General features: G+C 40.7%; 1 protein-coding gene across 1 annotated transcript in view; it reads left to right on the top strand.

The window, feature by feature from the left end:
* Positions 1–22113, top strand: part of LOC145998980 (uncharacterized) — a 549372-nt gene that overhangs the window by 299444 nt on the left and 227815 nt on the right. The window lies entirely within an intron of this gene.

The raw sequence follows: 22113 nt of genomic DNA, 5'->3' as shown, positions 1-22113 counted from the left end.
ACCAAACTTAGTACACAAATCACTTACAATCTCTAAACAAATACTGTTGGGGTAAGACACCCCCCGCACCCCTATGGGTGGGGGTCAGAAGGGGACATAAAATAGCATTCTGTTGCGTGGCATTTTCGTGTCATATCCTGCAAGTTATGCTTCCTGCAACACAGCACGGCGAAGTTGGTTGCCTACACAGAAGCTGCGATATTCCTATCCTCGAGCAATTTCAACACATATCACTTACAATCTGGAAAGAAATACTGTAGGGGTAAGTGTTGGCGGCAGTTTGGGAAAAAGAGAAAATGCCAGAAGATTGGAAAAGGGGTCTTATAATAAAAATTCCAAAAAAAGGCGATATGACAAATTGTAATAACTGGAGAGGAATCACGCTGTTATCGGTCCCAAGTAAAATACTAACTAGGGTTATATTAAATCGCATTCAAGATAAAGTAGAAGCCAAGATTAGGAGAGAGCAAGCAGGATTTCGTTCTAGTAGATCCTGCACAGATCAAATCTGTACATTAAGGATTATCATTGAGCAATGCATAGAATGGAATACTAGATTGTATACCATCTTTGTAGATTTTGAGAAAGCCTTTGATTCTATAACAAGGTAAAGAAAGGGGCAAATATTACAGAAGTTTGGAATACCACTTAAGATATTAAGGATAATTCAGGAGTCATATCGACAATACAAGAGTCAAGTTATTCATGAAGGAGATGTTACAGAACCCTTCCAAAACAGAATCTGGAGTGAGGCAGGGATGTATTCTGTCGCCTCTTACTTTTCTTCTCGTAATAGATACAGTAATGAGGGAAACCGTAAAGGGAAAAAGAAGAGGAATGCAATGGGGCCTTATGGATAGATTAGACGATTTAGATTTTGCCGGATATGTGTATCTTTTGTCAGAATCTTATAGAGATGCAAAAACTAAATTGGAAGATCTGGTTGTAGAAGCTAAAAAATTCGGACTGACATTAAATACATCAAAGACTAAAACAATGCGAATAAATGCAAGAATTCAAGATTATATTCAATTAGAAAATGAAATATTAGAAGATGTAGACAACTTTACCTACTTAGGAAGTGTAGTTGCAACAAATGGAGGAGCAGAACATGATGTAAAACAACGCATCAAGAAAGCAAATGGGGCCTTTGTACAACTCTACCCAATATGGAAAAGTAGGATTATAACTACAGAAACAAAGTTAAAGATTTTTAGAAGCAATGTTAAATCAGTATTGCTGTATGGAGCAGAATCCTGGAAAGTCACAACTGAAATTACAAATAGATTACAAGTTTTCATTAACAGATGTCTCAGGAGAATTTTAAATGTACATTGGCCAGAAGTAATCACAAATCAAGAACTTTGGATACGAGCATCAGAAGACCAGATTAAAAACCAAGTTAAAAGAAGAAAATGGAACTGGATAGGACACACACTAAGGAAAGCAGACAACACAATTGAAAAGCAAGCACTTTACTGGAACCCTCAAGGTGCTAGAAAAAGGGGAAGACCCAAAAGCTCATGGAGACGTACTGTTGAAGAAGAAGGAAAACAACAGGGGAAAAGTTGGAAAGAAATGAAGAAGATCGCATGCAACAGAGTGAGATGGAGACACTTCGTGGATGCCCTATGTTCCAATAGGAACGGAGGGAATTAAGTAAGACACCCCTGGCACCCCTGGGGATGGGGGTGGGAACGGGTGACGTAAAAATAATCGAAAACGACCTATGTTAGTGTGGAATCCATAGTTTTCGGGGTCGCTAAGATGAATAGTGACACTCCCAATGCCGTTTAATTTATTTCTTCTTGGAGGTGAAACTAGAAATGTTATTAATCAAGTTTTGAGTTATATTAATAAATTCATTATTTTCCTGTCTAATGTAAGATTGGGATAAATAAATACCCGGGCAACGCCGCGTAATCCGCTAGTGTATGATAAAATACACAAATTTAAATGAAAACTGTAGCGTTCGTTTTTGTAAATACTAGGCGGGCAGACATGTTAATCTTTTAACGCTATAATATTCTAAAATTTATGGTAAATTCAAACAGTGTATCCTGTTTTCATTACAAAAAATCGTACTTGAATGAAGATAAGAAAACCAAATGCATTTTCCGTCGGGGTAAAATTAGTAATTTGAATATGAATAATAACAGTAAAACATCCTGTACAGTAGGGTATGATTTTATTCCCCAGAGGAGATGAACTGTTGAGTTGATATTACATAGCTGCGTTCTAGTGGATGCGGGGAGAGGAATTCACAATAAAATATTTCGTTACTATAATTTCAATGGTAGATAAAAAATGTAGTCTGGGGTAATTTTAATGAGGGTTGCACTTAACGCTTTCTCCAGAGTTCCTTACTCTTTTTAGTATATTTTTTTTGTTTTCTCAAAACTTGTGGAAGGGGGGTGCAGCCACAACAGCCCTCCTCTGCGCAAACCAGTGATCCTATACATATTAAAATATCGTTAATGTCAACTAATAGAAAAATTGCAAGCAATGTTAGTGATTTTATAATTATGCGAGCATTATTTCAACACTTTCGCCACCTGCGATATAGATGTAGGGGAAGTTGTGCTGGGGACTGTACGCGCCATGTGTGCATTTACGTATGTTTGTGCAGTCGCAGCTATTTGCGAGCTGCAGCCGAAAAGTACACAAGCGCCGGCATTGTCCCCAGTAGCCCCTGCTGCATCAACCACTCATTCAACCAACAACAATTTCGTCAACATGTCTGACGCTTACTACCATTCAACCTGCTACCACCGCAGACCATTGCTTCAGTGTTGCCATATGATTGGTATTTTCACTAGATTTTTTTTCATCCAAAGAGAATAAGGGGTGTGCGTACTGAACTAAATAGAAATAATGCCCACCCCCAATCTTTTCTTAGGCGTACGATGTCTACCCTGGCCCTATTAGGCCAATGGGTTCACTTCCCTTTTGACACACTTTTGGTAATGTCAATTTTTCCTGTTTACGCTATGTTAGTAAAGTTGCATGGTGCTTTAATCATCAGAAATAGCAGCCTAAAAAACACTAAACTAATCTATGACTATTATTTCGAAGTGACAATAATAAAAGTTGCCCATTTGATAAGGCAACGGAACACCATGTTCCAGTAGACCCTTCCCCTATCCTAGACCTATAATCTGTGTAATCCACGAGGATTTCCTATTCGATATTAGCGCCATTACTTCGAGGTCTCAGCTAGAGATCTGTCGGTGCTGAAATTGCAGAGAAAAATTGTCATTTTTTATGGTGTTTCTCCATGTTTCTCCCCGATCGCGCAGCGGTTACGTGGTCGCCTCGTAATCAAGGGGTCACAGGTTCGATACCTAATGCAGGCACATGGCACAGTGGTTCGGATCCCACTTTAAGTCCAGTCCCCATTAGCCTTTCTGTACGTAAAGTGGGCTTAAAGACAACAATGCAAGCATGCAGTTTTCCGCTTCTGTTATTGTTCATGGAGTGCCAGGAAAACGGTCGAAAAAGCTTGGCGAATGTTTTAATTTCTTGAAACCAGATTTGCAAAAAGCAAATATGGAAATGCCGTGCGTGTACAGATTGCACAGCTTTATACCAGTTTGTGCGCGTTTTAATAACGTACAAATGTACAATATTTGATGAACAGTTCAAAAATTCGTTATTAAACTTTCCAGATAAAGATGTCAGGTAATTTATGAACGTTCTTTTTATTTTGATTGATTGATTGTTTGATTGATTGAATATAATTGTTTTCTGTAATGTATTTAAATAATATGTGTTGTATTCGTATTATTGAATTAACTTTGAATAAGTATACAATTTAGTGTTAGCATGTTGCATATGTGTTGTTTTATTTTATGTCGCTCCATGTTGCATATGTTGATTGATTAATTTGTTTTATTTTACTTCGCGTTATGTGCCTCTTGGCTAATTTACGAAGATGGGGATGAGTGATGAAATATAAAATTGATGAATGGACATTCACAAACAACCAAGCCCGAGCGGGATTCGAACCCAGGATCCTTGGCGTCGCAGCGCGATGTGCTAACCACGCGGCCATAAGGTCCGGCTTTTTATTTTGAAAATCTACAAATTGAGAGTTACATCATCCACAGATTGTTAGTTTCAGAAGAAATTGTTCTTGTTTGATGTTAAAAACTTAATCCAATGATATGACGTAATTCAGGAGAAGCCATTGACTGCTTTTAAATTAATTAACAAGCAGCCTGTATGTAGCCATCTGGGAACGAAGAGTATTCCATCAGCTGCGGCCAAGTTGACAATATAAAAGAGGAGTAGCAAAAACATTGTAACTTAAATTGTAAATAAACACATTGAGAATTGACCTCTTCCGAAATTTTCTAATTAGATCCTTCCGTTCAACTTGCTGACCTGAGAAGGTTCAGAATAGCCTAGTTTTGAATCTAGCCCCTCTCTTCAGGGGACAAGGTTAAATACATTGTAATGCAGGAAAGGAACGGTACAAGGTTTTCGGACTTTATACTTTTTTATAAAAGCATAAGTCAAAATTACATGGAAAACCGCACTGTTAGAAGTTAGCATGATCTTTACAATATTTTACCGTTAGAATTTAACAGTCTGGAGGCTAATTTACAAAAAAGGGACACAGCAGTTTTATATTTAAATTGGGATATTTTATTGCGCATAAATGTAGATATGGATTATATACTGCAGTTGCGTACACTAAACATATATATACGCAGAATTAGCCTAAAAGAAATAAGCAGTTTCAAAGTTTTACAGAAACAAGAGTTTTAATAACATAGACATGGTTGGAAACCTGTAACACGACAGATATCAATTGTATTGAAGCACACAGGAAGCCTTTTCTACCTGGCAATCTGCCATGTTGCTCGACTGACGTCATGATGCTGACGCCACGAGAGCAAATGAAATATGGAAGTGGTAAACTTGAAGACGTTTTCTATAAAGCAGTACTAAATGCTTCCTGGTAAAACAAACCGTTTTCGATTTTTAAAGCGTTTTATCTGTGTATTTCTTTTAGGCTCACCGTATATTTTGAAACAGAACCGTTAAAAGTATATTAATTAAATTAAGTTAACTATATGATTGACGTTAATGTTTCTAAAACGGTTACGGTCATTCCTTTAAGGTTCGCAGCGAAAATTGACGGTCCTAAACTGTCATTCGTTCAGTGGACTGTTTACAGTGGGGTGGGAATTATTGTGTGTACTAGAGGCAAATTACCATCGATGGTTTGCAACACTGCATTGCATCAGGCACTCCGACGCAAGCAATCATACAGTGCCCCTCCCTGTCCCCTCTCTGGTCTCACATTGCCTGCTGTATCTCTCACTAACAAGGTGTTTAATGTCAGACTGGAGTTGGAAGCAACCACACCTGCCAACGTACGGTTCCATCCGGAATGCCCGACCCAAATAAGCTCAACGATGGACGCGAAGATCTGCTTCCAGCAATTTCCATCCGAAATCCAGCCATTTTTTTCTGAAAAAAAAAAATAACCAAGGCTTCACCGCAATGATAACTGTAGGACAACGTGTGGAATAAATTCAGCACAACCTAAACAACATGTGTTGAAAAAAGGTGATAGGGACGCATATTGGCTCTCGTAAAGCTCAATTCTGGCCTTCCCGGACGAGCCCCCAGTGTGTTTTGTGTTTAGAGGATGTTCATAAATTTGTGAATGCGCGAATATTTTGCTGCTGCTCTTGAGTTCCTACTATGAAGTTAATCCCAGAATCAGGATTAGCATCCGGTTTATACCAAGTGACAGTGGGTAAACTCGTTCGTCGCTACAGAAATTCGTTGCTTTTAAATTTAACGTTCACTACATTATGATTGATTGAGTTGGTGTTTTAAGTCCACTTTATGCACAGTAAAGCTAATCGGGACTGGACCTACAGTTTAATGTGGGATCAGAACCACTATGTGCCTCCACCGGGGGGAGGCCCTTCACTACATTATGAAACTCAATTACTTGTTTGCTTATAATGATTTGAAATATCCCCTATCGCCAAAAATGCAATATTGAAAAATCCTCGAACACCAAAAAGATGCTGAGAAGAAATTAATAAAATATAATTGATTAAATGGAATTTTGAAAAATAAACGAGAAAATGAATTCAAATTATATACCATAGGCCTACACTAATTTCAAAACCGGCTCTTCTATAGGTGACATCAGGATGAGCACAGCCGCCATGTATGAAGCCAATTTTATTTATCGTTTGCAAGGAAATAATTAACACGTAGCATTCGTTACATCTGCAACAACTGCTCGTTTGTTTGAAATCACGAATGTCTGTGCTAGTGTCTACCGCCAGCCCGCTTGAATTCCGTATGTTTACAAGAACTGGCCACAATCAAGGTTGCTCAAAGCCACAATGCAACAGTCTGTGACGTAGGTGAAACACATCTACTACATGGTAGCGAATGTTGGGCTTTTCATTTTATTTCAAATGTACCGATGACGTAAATATTTTATGATGAACCGAGTTTTAATATAAAGATTTATCATCATAGTCGTCACATGGACAACTTTTTACAATACAGAATTCCATATTATTCTTAGAACAATTTTGGTTGTAGGCCGCATATTGGGCTTGTTCTTACAGGTTAAGTCCGTCTGCTTTAGTCGCGAGCTTGGGTGAAAAATGCGCATGCGCTAATTGGACGAGTCCAAAGAGAAATAGGGTGACGGTTGCAAGTGGAGAGCAGTCGGGTTTGTAAAAATGTTTGGGAAAGGTTTTTGAAATTTAATTTGAGAATTATTTTTCTAGGTTCACTTTATGAAAATATAGGCTAATCGGTAATGTCCGCCATATTTTTATCAAAATGTGCAAAGTGAAGGAAAAATAAATTCACTTCAAATTGTATGTCCATTCGCTTCAGTCTCTCATGTGAAAATGGCTGTTAAGTAAAGAAACACTACAATTGAAAGTAAGACCATGACATGTCCTTACCGGACGTATGAGCAGACTGTTGAAGTACACCATCCCGCCTGGTATATATGAATCTTGTGGCTGGATGTTATGGAAGTACATGTGATAATTTTTTTGCTGCTGTTACTGTGACTTTTAGTGCGTTTCGTTATGATGTACAATTTCGTTCTTAATTGCATAATCAAGATAAATAGATTCTGAATCTATAAGTTAAAACGTAAGTCCTGAGTTTTTTTCTTTTACTGCAAATCTTAATGTTTTCCTGTGCCCTGGGAGGTATCATGCGTATACCAATATACAGTCTCATGTTGCTCATTCTCAATTTGTATTGAGATAAATATATTCTTATGGCTATTAATATCCTATGGTTGAACCTGACACGATCGTGTCAACCGGAACATTAAAATTCGTAAACAACCGAATGCAGACAAGTTGAAACATTCACACGAATTTCACAGCGTAGTTTCGTGCATATTTGTACCTACTTCCCGTCTCGCAAATGGATTCATCCACCCAAGTTAGTCAAACTGTAATTTCGACTGACAAAAATGCGCGTTCCCAGTTTGACTATTGTGAGTAACAGTTTAAAACTTCAACTATTTTAACATCTTTAGTACCTAAGATATACTTCTCGTACTGTTTCACACCTGCAAAGCCATACCATACTGACTAATGACGTACGCTCTGATAGGTACATCAGCATTCGATATCGGATGTTTCTCAAAGGCCCTCGTCCAATCAGAGAGCTTATGCAAATGAAAGGTGATGGCCCCGAGGTTTAGTGATTGTATGTGTTGTAACCTAAGCATCGGAGAGGCACCGAACAACAAACATCATCGCTGTGTTTTCGCTTGTAATCTCATCTTCGCGGAGCATCGTGCTTTACAACATGCTTCGTCGTCATCACTGAGAACCAATCAGCCCTCGCGGGACGGGGATAATTAATAGGGGGGGAACAACTCTGATAACACGCTCCACTGACATAGATATCGTCAAGCTAGCTTTATTAGTTCCTCGTATCAGCCCGTTAAGTGAATAAAAATGAGGTTTGATGACAACACGTAACAAGAAATTGTTTATGCTGCACATTTTGTACATTATCGGGCTTGACCTAATTCCCAAAATGTTCTCGAGCCGAAATAATATGGTTTTTATCTTGTAAACTACTTCAAATAGGCTACTGCACTCCTTCAAAAATTTTATTTAGGGTCATTTTCCAACGCTTTTGACTAGAGGATGAGTGATGATTAGATGAAATTGATGAAGGGACACGGACAGTGAACACGCATGTCCAGGCCGGGACTCGACAGTGGCGGCGATTGGGTCCCAAAACTGGAGGAGCAAGGCCAGTATATTTATTTCCCTTTGTAGATAAGATTTAGCATAGTGCGGGGGCAAAAGTGGCGAAAAGTGGGGGGCAACTGCCTCCCTCGCCCCCCCTAATCGCCGCGTACTTCGAAAAAAATCGACTTCAAATCCTAAATATGGCACTCAGCTGAAGGTAGCAAACAGAAATTTTAACTTGATTTCTATGACTCATTGTTGATAAGTTTCTGAAAATTATAGATGTCACCCATACACATGTAGGCCTATGTGGATTTAATTGTAAATAAAACGCCAAAATGGGCTCCTCCTGACACATGTTATTAATGAATATGCATTTTTAATAGTACTTCTATATGGACTACTTATTCTTTTCTCTTCTGTACTATGTTATTGTTCTTCATATTTATCTCTTATCCGTCTGGAGATTTTTATACGTAGAGTTAGCGTAGAATATGTCAATGAAATGAGTAGGTGAAAGAGGAAGCGGTACGTAGATTCAACTAGTGCATTATACTATCCAGCCTAGCTAGTAGCCTACCTACTTTGGGGGTGCAACTCACCCAATGGGTTGCCAGGTACCTGGTCTTGCCTAGTGATCATGACTTTTCAGAAAATGAGTCCTGCTCAAAAGTACAATATATATTTTGGGAGTAATCACACTGTATACTCTATCCATTACAATATATGTACCAAATATTATTTAAATATAGTACGGTAATTCATGCCCTTCGCAATGGCCAATACCTATATTTGTAAATATGAGAACCAGATCCTGGTGCGATAGATGTTCAAGTTGCATACATTCTATTAACTACCAAATAACTCTTTTCCACTCACCCGATTCTTCAAATATTTGTCTAATGATTTTATTGTCAAAAAGCTGTTTGTTCCTTTCTTGATGTAAGCGATTACGTTTAAGCTCCATAAGGACAAAAGTGACGTTTTGACATTGACCCATTTAGACAAGATGTTACTTTCAAAGCAAAATTGCAACTTCGGTAATCAAATTTAACTCACAGCTATAAACGCAAAATGTCCGTGTATTTCACCCCAAAACATAAACTACTTTACTTTCAAAAGCATTTTTGTTTCTGTGCTGTCTTACATCACTGCATTCTCTCAAGGCATTGGCAATGAACTTGGCATTGCGTAGGCCGCCAATGCGAATGTGAATGGCCTCTCGAAACCATGAAGAAAAGGTGCCTGGTCATCTAAATGCTATACGCTATCTTGGCTTAGTTTTTGAGTTTTTTTTCAGTGATGCATCTGCTTGAAAACATGAGGTTTCGTCATATTTGTGAACCACGTTCGTCTTCCGATGATATAAAGTCCCAGGAATATTGACCGACATTAATTGCTGCTAATCTCTACCGGCAAGCATATGTCCATAGATGAGATTTTTAGATTTAGCTAAATTTTTTCAGAAGTTTTGTAATTATAAAATTCAATTCACGTGGGGTAGGTAAAAGGTGAAAGTTGAATAGGGTGATCACCTATTAATATAACGATTTAAATTGAGCTTGATTTCTTGTTTTAAGTCCTATTTATGCACAGATACGCTAATTGGGACTGGACCCACAGTTCAGAATGTGATCCGACCCACTACGATGATGTTACCACTACGCCATCTAGGACGCCCATAATGATTTAAATTAGAGTTAAGTGTAACACGTATGAATTCCATCTTGAATTTTCGTCAAATACACGCGAATCGTCAACTATTTCTTCTTCTTTCGAATTTTCTTCAAATCCATGGGGAACGTAACAGTCCTCCTTCGTGGCCGTGCGGTCTAAGGCGCTGTGCTTTGGGCTCCGAATTGGGTTCGAGTCCGCCTGGGTTCAGTCTCTGGGTTTTCGGCCTGTGTATAGGACCGGTGGCAACCCACCTTCGTGAGGAAATTGGGGAGCTACGAGTGAGTAGCGTAACCCGGTCTGGGAAATTTCCTGCAACGGCTGAGGGTTTGACGTGCTGACCTCACGTCACCTCATTACTGGTTGAAGATCTCCGCACCTCTAGGTAGGATTGTGGGAGGGAAAGTGGCAGTCGGGAGATAGACCAAGGCTCTTCGAGGGCTATCGCGCCACGGGATATTATACTAAAAGAATAGCAAGCTCAAATATTCGGCTATCTACATTGGCAACAAGCAGCTTCGCGGATGATGGGAAACGAACAGAAACGTTCACTTACCTGAAAAAGTCATTAACCTGTCACAGAATTTGAAACTTGCATTACAGACAGTCTTGTGATAGAGGGATTCATTTATACATTACTTATCCCCCGCCAAAAAGTAAATTTCGAGCGAGAATGGAAACCTGATTCCTTTTTCTCGTTTTCATTTCACGTATGGGCAGATTTAACAAAAATTCCATAGCAGAATTTCGCTCCCTTTCCTGCGTGACACATGTACATGTTTTCCCCATTTTTGATTTAATTCGAACTTATATCAATCCAGTTCGAATCGCTGGAAATTTCCAACAGGCTATTCATCCGTTTGCCAGTCTGAAAGGGAGACATACTCTTCAACACAATAGAGCAAAATGACGTCAGTAATGAAAAATTACACATCACGTCTGATCGATATTAACACATTCGTCAGCGGAGCTGACCACAAATTTTTAAATTATGGGCTTGTCGAGCTACGAAAAAAAGCACGCCAGGAGTAAGTTTATTTTTACATGCAGTCCTGTAAGAATTACAAACAGGCGAAACAAAAGTCGATACACGAAATGTGTACAATTTCTTGTTATACTTCTCAGTGTAGCCAGGTACAATCAATGGACTTTTCAATAAGCATAAACATTTCTTCTGCCTCGAAAGAGTTTTTCCGTTCTTTTATATTATTATTATTTTCTTATTCTGCGTTGCTTTTCTGCCACTTTTAGCTAATAGTGACGATGATAATGAATGGTCAATGCATGATATATCTGATGGGCCGCACTCAGAGGAATATACAATCCCAGACCGAGATTTAGGTTTTGGATAAAACCATCCTTAACAAGTTCCCTAAAAATTCTCATAGATTAACCTAGAATGGAAGAATAACTACGTAAAATAACTAAAACTACAAATTACAAGTCCTAAACTGTTTGTTTGCAATTGGTATGTTTGTTAGGTATCGTCGCTGTTCTGTTACTTTTGGCTAATTGCAACGATAAGAATGACTGATGATTAAATGAAATTGACACTCACAAGTCCCAGGCTGCGACTCGAACCCGCGAACTTTGATAACGTGATCGAAAGTCGACCATTTAACGCGCCCGATCCCCGAGCCGTCAGTCCTAAACTAATCTACAGGGTGAGTCAAAAAGACCCTCAACACTCCCCTCTTCATTCATAGTAAAGAAGTTATGCTGGGTACAATTGGTCATGATAGAAACATGAGGCCCAGGGGAAAACCATAGTCGTGTGTGTCAAGGTCCGCCATATTGTTGGCCACCATATTGAGTTCATCGCAAACATTTTAAAACCTCAAGTTACAAGCGACAACGTTACCACCACTACGTCTGGTAGGGTTGAGGATTCGGTTTCGAGTGTCACCGTGCTTAAGCGACTTAAGAATTATACCCTGTCCCACCTAACTTTGGAGTAGGCAAACGAAAACAAGTAGTGACGCGAGATGGCTCCACCAATGAACACATGAGAGGAACAGGATTGCATGAAGGGAGGGAAAGTGACCGCAGTTACCAGCATTCACTGGTAGTATAGCTTATTTTTATTAAACTTTGTTTTATTCTTTAACTATATGCAAAGGATATTACTGAAGAGAGTTATTGAAGGATTCTGTTTCATGCTGTTAAAATACTTTGTGTTCGATGGTATAAAACAATGTCACGTTTCAAAATACTTAGTCATATCGTTTAGGGATGGGCATGTGCCCCTGCCGCTGCAATGACCCAACCCTTTACAAAAATTCCTTACGACGCCCGTACCGTTATAGAGCGAGCAATACATTCGTGCATTGCGGGGTTCCGTACGCTGCAGGAAACCCAATCAATTTACATCACGTGAAAGAGATGGGGTTCTCTGCGTACGCTGGCAACACTGCCTCGTTTCCGACCCCCCCAACGATCGCACACTTTCCTAAGCCTTTCTCTTTTCTCCCGCTTCTCCCAAAAACCAACCAACCACATCAGGGGGGTGGGGGAAGGGGTTCACTAACGAAATTACGATCCCGGGTGTTTACACCCTTCCCATGCGGGGGTATGTATAACACCGCCTTCCCTTGCCGGGCCACGGGTTTGTAATTGAGCCTGAACCTCACAGGGCGTAACTAATTACATGAGATAAATTTCGAACCTACTTTGCGGGTTTGGCGAACGCGCCGCTCTATGAAAAGAAATTATGGAGGGAGGAAGTTCAATATTTTCTACTAGAGCGCTCCCTTTGCCCGATTTTCGCCGGCTCCAAAAGTGAGGCTTTCCACAAAGGGCCCCCGGCCCGAGACGGCATCGTGACTTTGGCGCCGAGAGGGATTTCAAACTGCTCTCTTGCCTCTCTCCCCCTCCTCTCTCTCTCTCTCTCTCTCTCTCTCTTTGCGTCTTGGTGTCTCTTGGTGTGTCTTCAATTAACTTTTCGCGAGTCGTTCGCTGACAATGATTCCTGAAGGCGAACTGTTCGACAGACCAGTTCTTCCGATTCGATATGGACCATATTAGTGTTGACGTCACTAGCAGGCGACTGAGCAAGATTATATCCAAACCAACCTGTCGCATGGTGTTTCTCTATGCGATAGCCAAGGGCACCGCCTAGGAGGAGGCGGGGGCAATTGACTCTCCCCGAGATATGTGGAAAAAATTCAAATTTTGAAATTGTAGCTTGAATTCATGGACGAGAGGTGCCGTGAAAAACGGCAATTTAAGTGACTATGCAAATTATTCTAGTGCTGGGGTTGCTTTATGTAGGGCTACCATACGTCTTGGTTTTCTCGGACACGTCCTCTTTTCGGACCCTGAAATTTGCGTCCGGGCGGGTTTTTACTTTCTGTTAAAATGTCCGGGTTTTTACTTTTATCCAATCATCATAGGTCAGAGATCACGAAGTTACAACTTTTCGAATCATTGTTGGCAGTACTGGACGATGCGATAAGCGTTAGTTTCAAGTTCCGGTCGATGTGATTACAAGGACAGTTAGTACAGTACAATTACAAGGACATCAGCTGTAAAGAATTCCATGAATTGGAAAGAATTGTTGAAAAAGATAAGTTCTACAGAAAAGTATGTTTAGACTACTGTGAACAAGGAGCAGTTGGAAGGAAACGAATAACGAGGTACTGTGTTTCTATATATAAAAAGACTAATCCAGAATACACAATCATAAGAATAGGTTAGTTCAATATAACAGGGTGGACGTCAATACTATAAAGTCAGGTTAGGTTAGTGGCAGTATAATATCATGGAGAATAATATTTTATTTAATGGTGATAAATTATGTGATTTATGTAATGTCTTTCTTGTTTGTGAATAAATTGATGGTGTGTGTGGCTTTCGAAGAAAATGTCCTCTTTTTAGCATTTCAAAATATGGTAGCCCTACTTTAATTCTCTGAACTGGGGGAAAGCATTAACCCACGTTTACCCCACTTTAAGCCCACCTCCCCTCCCCACGAGAAAAATCCTGCAGCATTGCGTTCCCTCAAGGGTCAACTATTAAAATCGTTACAGCAATTATGAAACCAAATTGTGACGTGTGTCGTAAATCAATGCAAAGATTATATTTCGGAGAATACGAAGATTAGTGTTGCCCACGGGACGAGACGGGACAGGCTTTTAAAAATTCGAGACGAGACGAGATTGATCATGTGTCCCGAGACAAACGAATATTTTCGAGACGAGACAGCATTTCCACGAGACGAGACACGCCAAAGTCTCTTCTCGTGGGCAACACTAACGAAGATATAGTACATACATTTATAAAGAAAATCGAGCCATGCCGGTTCCGAAGTTCAACTCATGCGTCAGTGCCGTGTTAGCTGCTGGGAGCTCAGCAGCCTCTCGTGACCGCAGCGGCGCCCACTATTGGCTACGGTTCCCGGATCGGATGTCGGTTAGGAGCATTCGCTTTATTTGATTTCGCCTATTATATCCGAAATATCATAATTATTTGCATTGATGTACGATATAACAATTTTGTTTCAGACCTGCTGTAACAATTTTAAAATCTGCCCCTTGAAATGGAATATCCAATGTTATCGCTCAGGGAAACACCACGTGACGAGTTTGCTTGGACTTAATTTTCAGTTGTCTGTTCTTGGCATCACACTAATATGATTCATTATAAATGATTCAGCAGATCGGTTCACGACTCGCTCTGAACGATCCTGACAAACTCACAAGACTCATAATTGTAACGATTCGTCCATCAGCTTGCGTGGACTGATCGTTGTGAATGGTTCGATAGAGTAGTTCAAGTGACTCATACAGCGAGCTACGATGTCAGGGGTCTCGGGTTTGAATCCCGGTATGAGTATAGGTGTCCTTTCTCAGTGTCCATTCATCAGTGCTATCATATTAATATCACTTATCCTCATATTCAAGATTAGCCAAAAGTGACAGAAAAGCGAAGTAAAATAAACCAAATTTATCTATTGGAAATGCTCTAGTGATTCTAGCATAACTATTAATTACTTTGAATATTAATTATGTACGCTACTTTGGTAGGCAGCAGGGTGGGCTACCACTATGTTACGGCGGTGACCTTTGAGGAATATGAACTAGTAAACTTGCTAAAATATTGCAGGTTCTGGCAACCTTGCGAGAGACGATTTTAAAAAGGGGACTTTTACCGTGAGATTGCTCCTGGGAACTTTAAAAGGTGAGGAGGTCTCTGAACGAAAGACAGAAGAAGTTACCAAAGCGCCCTAGTTAACGCGATTTCGTCGTTAGGAAGTTCAAATGTCGCCTCGTCGAGATTGGAACCGTTAATTGAATATCCCTCGCTTGGGTTCCACCCCGCCCCCCGCCTCCCTCGGGGGACCGAGGTTCACAAGAGGTTACCAGACGTAATCTGCTGCTCATCTTGCACTAAGCACGGGAGAGAGACTCACAATGCTTTGCGGAATGCGATTTATGAATGCTGGTGTGTACACAGAGATGCTATCACCGCATGCATGCTTGTGTCGTCTGCAAAGGGGCTTCCTCTTTGAAGTGAATCCGGGACTGGATTCAAGAGGACTAGAGGCACATTCTCAGTTGGTTGGTTAATTAACTCCATCTCTACTCAGAAAAATAAATGATTTGTTTGTGTTAACAAAGAACAATTATTTATGATTGTTATTTTAATTCAATATTGTACTCAAATACGGAACCGGGGCAACTACATCTACGATTTTGTCTTCACCGATACTGAATTGGTTTACTTCGCTTTTCTTCAACTTTTAACTAATCGTGAAGATGAGGATGAGTGATGAAATACACTCATAAAGAACAAATATGACCAGACCGGGATTCGAATCCGGGAGCACTGTCGTCGTACCGCGCTCTGCTAACCACTCCTCCACTCTCTAAGCCGGCAATCACAAAGAACACCCATGTCCTGGTCGGGATTCAAACCCAGAACTCCTGGCATCGTAACGTGTTATCGCGAGGTAGCACTGTTTTGCGTTTTAAAAGTGTCTCTAGGCGTGACAGTTAGCAAATAGCAAAGATGGCCAGTTCAGTTACCCGATCAGTAACGGTCGCTAGTCAATGTTGCCAGTGTCATTTTGCAAAGTTGTGCGAGTTTCGTTTCGGGGGAGGGGGGCCACACCCTTTTTTCTACCTATTACATACGTATACTTGTATCCCTGCAGGATGTTTGCTGTTACGATCTGTTTCGTGTGACTGAAAATGGTGCATCATCTTACTAAGTAAAGAAAATTAAACTGTGCTTCTCTAAATATGCCTTTAGGTCTCCTCCAGTCTTACGGCGGCCGGTCCTAGTTCTGGCAAGGAAAGTGGGGAGCTTGGATTACGCCGCAGACCAACCAGACAACAGCGGTGGCGCCGAGAGACACGACGCGGCGGGAAGAACTACTACGTGAACCTCGTTCTACTGGCCTGCTGCGTTTCTTATCGTTCTGGATTGGTCGCTTCCCCGCTCCCCTTGCCAGCATTAGGATCGGCCGCCGTAACAGTACAAAAGACCATTAACACAACAAGCACCTTATCTGGAAAAACATTTACAAAAATATGTAGTGGGATTTTTCTTATTCCGTTGCAAACAGTGCAAGTAAGAGGCCTACGTCGGATCCCTCTTCCATCCACAAAAGCAGATGCTTCAGCAATATCGTCCACGTGACTTATTTGCGCGCAAAACCAACAAAGTTTTGCCGTGTGGATAATTTATTTTATTCGTGGAAAGGCGTAAACACTCTTTAATATTTACTTTGGGAAGGAAACTTACTTTCCGATCAACCCTCCTGCTTGTTCGGACACCAGAGGAAAGGCATCGAAAACTTAACCGACGTATCTGTATATTTTCTTTCCTTTCTCTTTTCAGTCTCCCGCGTTTGTCTCTATTCGTGTTCCACCTTTGAATAACGCCGGCGTACTTTTCAATGGTTCTCCTCTCCCCCTACTCCCTTTTCGCTTCTGTCGCTCTGCTGAGCCCATAATGCCCACTGCGTCTGACACTCCCCCGACGCCGACGCCGCGATACATTGCTTCAATTTTCGGCTGACAGATGTCACTTCTCGTTCGCCTTTCTTCTCAGCGAGCCTCTAAGTGCGAGTTGCTGGGGAGACGGCTGCGAAATATCTCGCCCGTGCGCTCGGATGCTGTATCGGAGAGATGGCGCTGTGAAAAGAATATTACAGCGATATTCTGCGCCTTGTTCGTTTCGAAGCATGCGACTCCCGCAGGCGAATTCTAGCGTTTACAAGAAAAAATCAACATGGTACAGATAGGCAATGACTGGGGTTAACATCCAGAGGTATTTTCAAGGTAAAAAAGCATTAAATTTAGGTTCATATTTTACTATACAGGGTATTCCCACATTTAAATTCACTGTAACTTTAGAACGAATACAGATATTTCAGTGAAATAAAGTTTCTACTGCACAACAGCCTTTAAAGTTTACCTGGCGAAATTGCACGTTGAGAGGATCACGTGACTGCGAGCGCCAAAATGGCGTCGATTCAGGAGAAATCGGTGCGTTTTGTGGTATGCAGAGCTGAAATCGTGCGTTCTGATGTACGAATTCCAAACCGACGAGAGGTATAGCTCAAATGTGTGGTGCGCTGTGTCGACGGATCACCTAATTGGGTATTTCTTCTCGGAGGAAGTTATCGTGACGAGCGCTACCAACCTCAACATGCTGCAGACATTCTTCCTTCCCCAGCTAATTGCACTTGGTATACAGGATGACGTGCACGTCCAGCAAGACAGGACACCTCCCCATTACGCTCTTGCAGTCAGAAACTTCCTGGATCAAGAATTCGGAGGCAGGTGGACTGGCTGCAGAGTAGCCACATCATGGCCCGCAAGGTCGCCAGATCTGACTGCATGTGACTTTTGACTGTGGGGATATGTCAAGATGGAAGCGTACGTGGAAGAGCCAAGAGATCTGGATGACCTCAAAACAAAGATATCTGCAGTCATCGGGGGGCATTTCGGTTGAGCAGTGTCAGAGGACGATATTGCAAGATGCATCGGCACGAATGGTGCCCTGTTGGAGGCGGGGCGATGAGGACGACAGATATGCAGTATTGCCAGGTAAATTCTTAAAGACTGCTGTGAAGTACAAACGTTATTTAACTGAAATATCTCTGTTCGTTACAAAGTTATAGCGAATTTAAATTTGGGAAGGACTTTAGGAAAACCAGGTATTGAATATGTGCTTAATACTACAAACAAGTGCTTTTATTTTGCTGAATTGCATAAAAACCGTAGCTTACAGAGAAAAACTAACTTCAAATTTTGGTTCCCAGTGTAGTCAATAAACCTACCAAGCGCCCTACTACCATCTTATATTTTCGACAAATTTATTCTAGATCGTTTGTTAACAATTAGCAAGACAATTCAACCGATGTCGTAGTGTGCAGTGTAGCCAAACGTGATTGGTAGAAAAATACATAAATCGCACCTAGACTGGAGCTAAAATCTGATTTCATGGAACCATATCTACAAAGGCTCAAGAACTTATTTTCATCGCATAACACGGGCGTCAACTCTGGAATCATGGGCTCGAATAATATAGTGTGTGCCTGTATTCTGGTTAGTAAAATCATCACCAATTTCAGAGGCGTGCGTGCTTTCGTATGTGTGTTGGCGCTAACGATATCATCCACGCATAGCAAGTAGTCAGAGGGAACTCACAGCCTGTGAATTTCTGGCATGATATCTGTTCACAATACGGATTTTCCGCCTTTGGTTAGCAACGGACGATGGCTCCATATATGTGTGGAAATATGAACAAATTTATGGAGACAAATATACTTAAATATGCACTAGAAACCAGTGACGGTATCAGAAATAAAATAAGTGTTGGGGAGATGGACGGGAATATTTTCTGGACAGTCACATTCAAAAACCTTTTATAATGCAAATCTGATTTCATGTTCCATTTTATGGACCATCGTGCCTTAGTGTTCAGGGGGAGGGGAATCTTGAGCAACTAATTCGGATATTGAATTGGCAAAATTACACCATATATTCAAAGAGTTTAGCAATAAATCGCATACCATAACTCCAGGTATTGGTTCAGGAAAAGTAAAAATTAATTTCCTGGTAGATGATACATTGAAGAAAATTGTAAATCAATAGTTCTCTAGAAATACCGCTCCTCAGAGCTCCGGTAAAATTTTTAAAAGTTCCGTCAACTGGTTTTCGAGATAATCGTGACCAGATTTACACCATAAGCTTAGGCAGGTTTGACGGAGAATTGCAGTAACTGGACCGGGGTGTAATGGCCCCTTAAGTCATGTCCTACATTTTGTGTTCAGCATAAATATATACTTTGTTATAATACTCACTTAAAATCTGATTAAGAGAAGCGACAAATAAAAAGATGTAAGCTTAAGTGTAATTTTAATGCAAGCACATTGTATAGTTTTCTATTTTACGTCACTTTTCTGTTTTAACGAATCATGACACTGAGTCCATGCTAGGAACTGAACAAGAAACTATCGTAATTCGACCACTTAACGTGCTCGGTTGAATTACGTCATTTTGCCGACCTCAGTGGCGAAGTGGTTAGCACAGCACACTACGTCACCAGGGATCCTGGATTTGAATCCCGGCTTGGGCATGGGTGTTCTTTGTGATTGTCTCTTCATTAATTTCATCATATCATCACTCATCCTCATCTTCGCGATTAGCCAAAAGCGGAAGAACAGCGAAGTAAAATAAACAAAATCAATGGATCAATCAATTAGATTAATTTACGTCGTTTGTCTGTCACCTTTGGCTAATCGCTACGATAATGATGAGTGATGAAGGGACTCTCAAAAACAACAGACCAGGCCGGGACTCGAACCACGGATCCCTGGACTCTGCCACAGAGGCTGCTTACTACAAATAATATAATGATAGTTACCGAGAAGCTACTACGAATAGGCTTGCATAACGGAATCGTTTTAAATGTCGAATATTCTCGGAATCCAGCTTTCCTGCCGATATGTCTTCTTCGGATATCAATGTCAGATTCCCACCTTGAGGGTGTTTCGAAATCTACCCCCTACCCTTTCTTCCGGAGCGTTCGATCGTGTAACCTCCCAGAACGAACATGCCTGCAATACGATATTAAACTTGAGGCTGCTCCTGTCGATCTTCACATGCTCATCTCCAGTTCATCCCAGCATCCAGAAGACCAGGGAATTTCTCGGAAGGGAAGAAAATCTCAGCGTGATATTTCACACCGTTCTACATCAAATGAACGCACTCCTTCATTCTATTTGAGGGCCGGGAGGGGCCATTTGGCGAGAACGGTGTTCTTCCAGGGGAAGAATGGAGGACGGGGCCGATAAAAGTTTCACATTTTCCAGCGGAGAGAAAGAGGAAAGTGCGAGGTGAGGAGGAATTGATAAATGAAGATGGAGAGCTCATCCTGGAACTTCCGTACAAGCTTAACGTTACTATTTGTTACAATTCCGGAAGAATCCTTCGTAAATGAAACACTAGGCCTCTTCTTTCTCTCTTACGAAGCAGGCCTGTGAAAATTGTTTCTTGATTTTCTTCAGCGGGTTTTCCCCATGCGCTTAATTGCAGTGGATGTCACGTACACAAGCTGCATTGTTGTTCTTTGAGATAGAGGATCATAGATGACAGCATGCAAAAAGAACAACGTTTACATTTGATGAGGCATAAAGCAGTTTAGAAAGAGGGCCAGAGATGGCAGCACCCAAGAAAACTTATATAATTGTAAATAGAGAAAAAGGAAAGCGCTGTTGTGGTGAAATAATGATTGTAGATATTAATACTAATTATAATGAAATAAATAAATGAACTTTACACAATAACAGGATATAAATAAGGTGGAAAGGGTAATTAATATTCAGTAATAGCATAAGTGATCATTATATAAAAGTAAGGAAGTCGAATAGTAATTACGATTCTGAGTCTTTTTCGGTTCCCACGAACTGAGAGTTTCGTGCGGCTTTTGGGTTGTTTTGTCCCAGGTGTAGCGCCATCTCATGGCAGGCGCATCTATTCCAGCTCCAAGTTAAGGTTAGCGCCGGCCAGGCGGCGATCTTTAACTAACCCCTTTCTCTTTGTCTGGGAGATCGATTTTATATTTCCGTCAATTTGGATAAGATGGATATAGAAGGAAAAATACACAATATGTAATAATTACAAGAAGCAGCAGCATTAGTAATTATAAGAAGAAGAATTAGTAATTACAAGAAGATGAAGCCTTAGTAGTTATAAGAAGAAGATGTCTTATTAATTATAAGAAGAAGAAGCCTTACTAGTTATAAGAAGAAGATGCCTTATTAATTATAAGAAGAAGAAGCCTTATTAATTATAAGAAGAAGAAGCCTTACTAGTTATAAGAAGATGCCTTATTAATTACAAGAAGAAGCCTTATTAATTAGAAGAAGAAGAAGCCTCAGCGATTACAAGAAGAAGAAGCCTAAAGAAGATTGGCTACAATAAAATAAAAATAGAAGAAAATATTGTGTAAAAAGATTTCCAAAGTTATCTAATATTTGTACATGATTATTCAAGAATATATTACGAATTGTACCCCCCGTAGTGGGTTAAATCTATTGTTTCTTTCCATATATTCGTAGTGTTAGTCACCCTGATCTGTGCCCAGAGGTATCTCATTGTTTATACCCTGTGCTAAGCTGGCAGACGCTCACGTGAGAGGACGTGTCATGGAGGAGTATGTGTATGCACTATGCACTTCTACAACTGCATTATTAAGTCATCAACAAATCAGTAATTGAGAATGTAAAAATCAAATAGAACGCATGATATTGTATTAGGTTATATTACGTTACTTTTCTGGAACTTTTGGCTAATCGTGACGATGAGTGATGATATGATGAAATTGACGAAGGAACACACACGCTCAGCCCGGGATTCGAAACACGTACATCTGCCGTCGTAGCGCACTGTGATAACCACTCCAGCACGGAGGTCGACACAAAATCGCTTGCCTTGCGAGGGGTATCGCCACGGCTATGTTTCCACTTACTGTAGCCCAATAATGATACACTTTTCATAAAAAGGTAAAGAGGTAAAGTGCTCCCCTGTTTTATGCACCACGTCATGAGAGCGTATAGGGGATGTGGGGTTAGAGTCCCACACTTTCTCGATCACGGCCGAAGATCACCCGAAGGTTCATGGCTGCAGCAACAGGGCTTCCTTCTGTCCCTATCCTGAGCAAGATGTATATACTCTTTTCCATCCCTACGGATTTCCTTTAG

This window comes from Lepisma saccharinum, chromosome 14 (assembly GCF_977018435.1).
Source record: "Lepisma saccharinum chromosome 14, izLepSacc3.1, whole genome shotgun sequence".
NCBI lineage: Eukaryota > Metazoa > Arthropoda > Insecta > Zygentoma > Lepismatidae > Lepisma > Lepisma saccharinum.
Note: the sequence above shows the minus strand (reverse complement) of the source record. Positions and strands in the feature narration are given on the sequence as shown.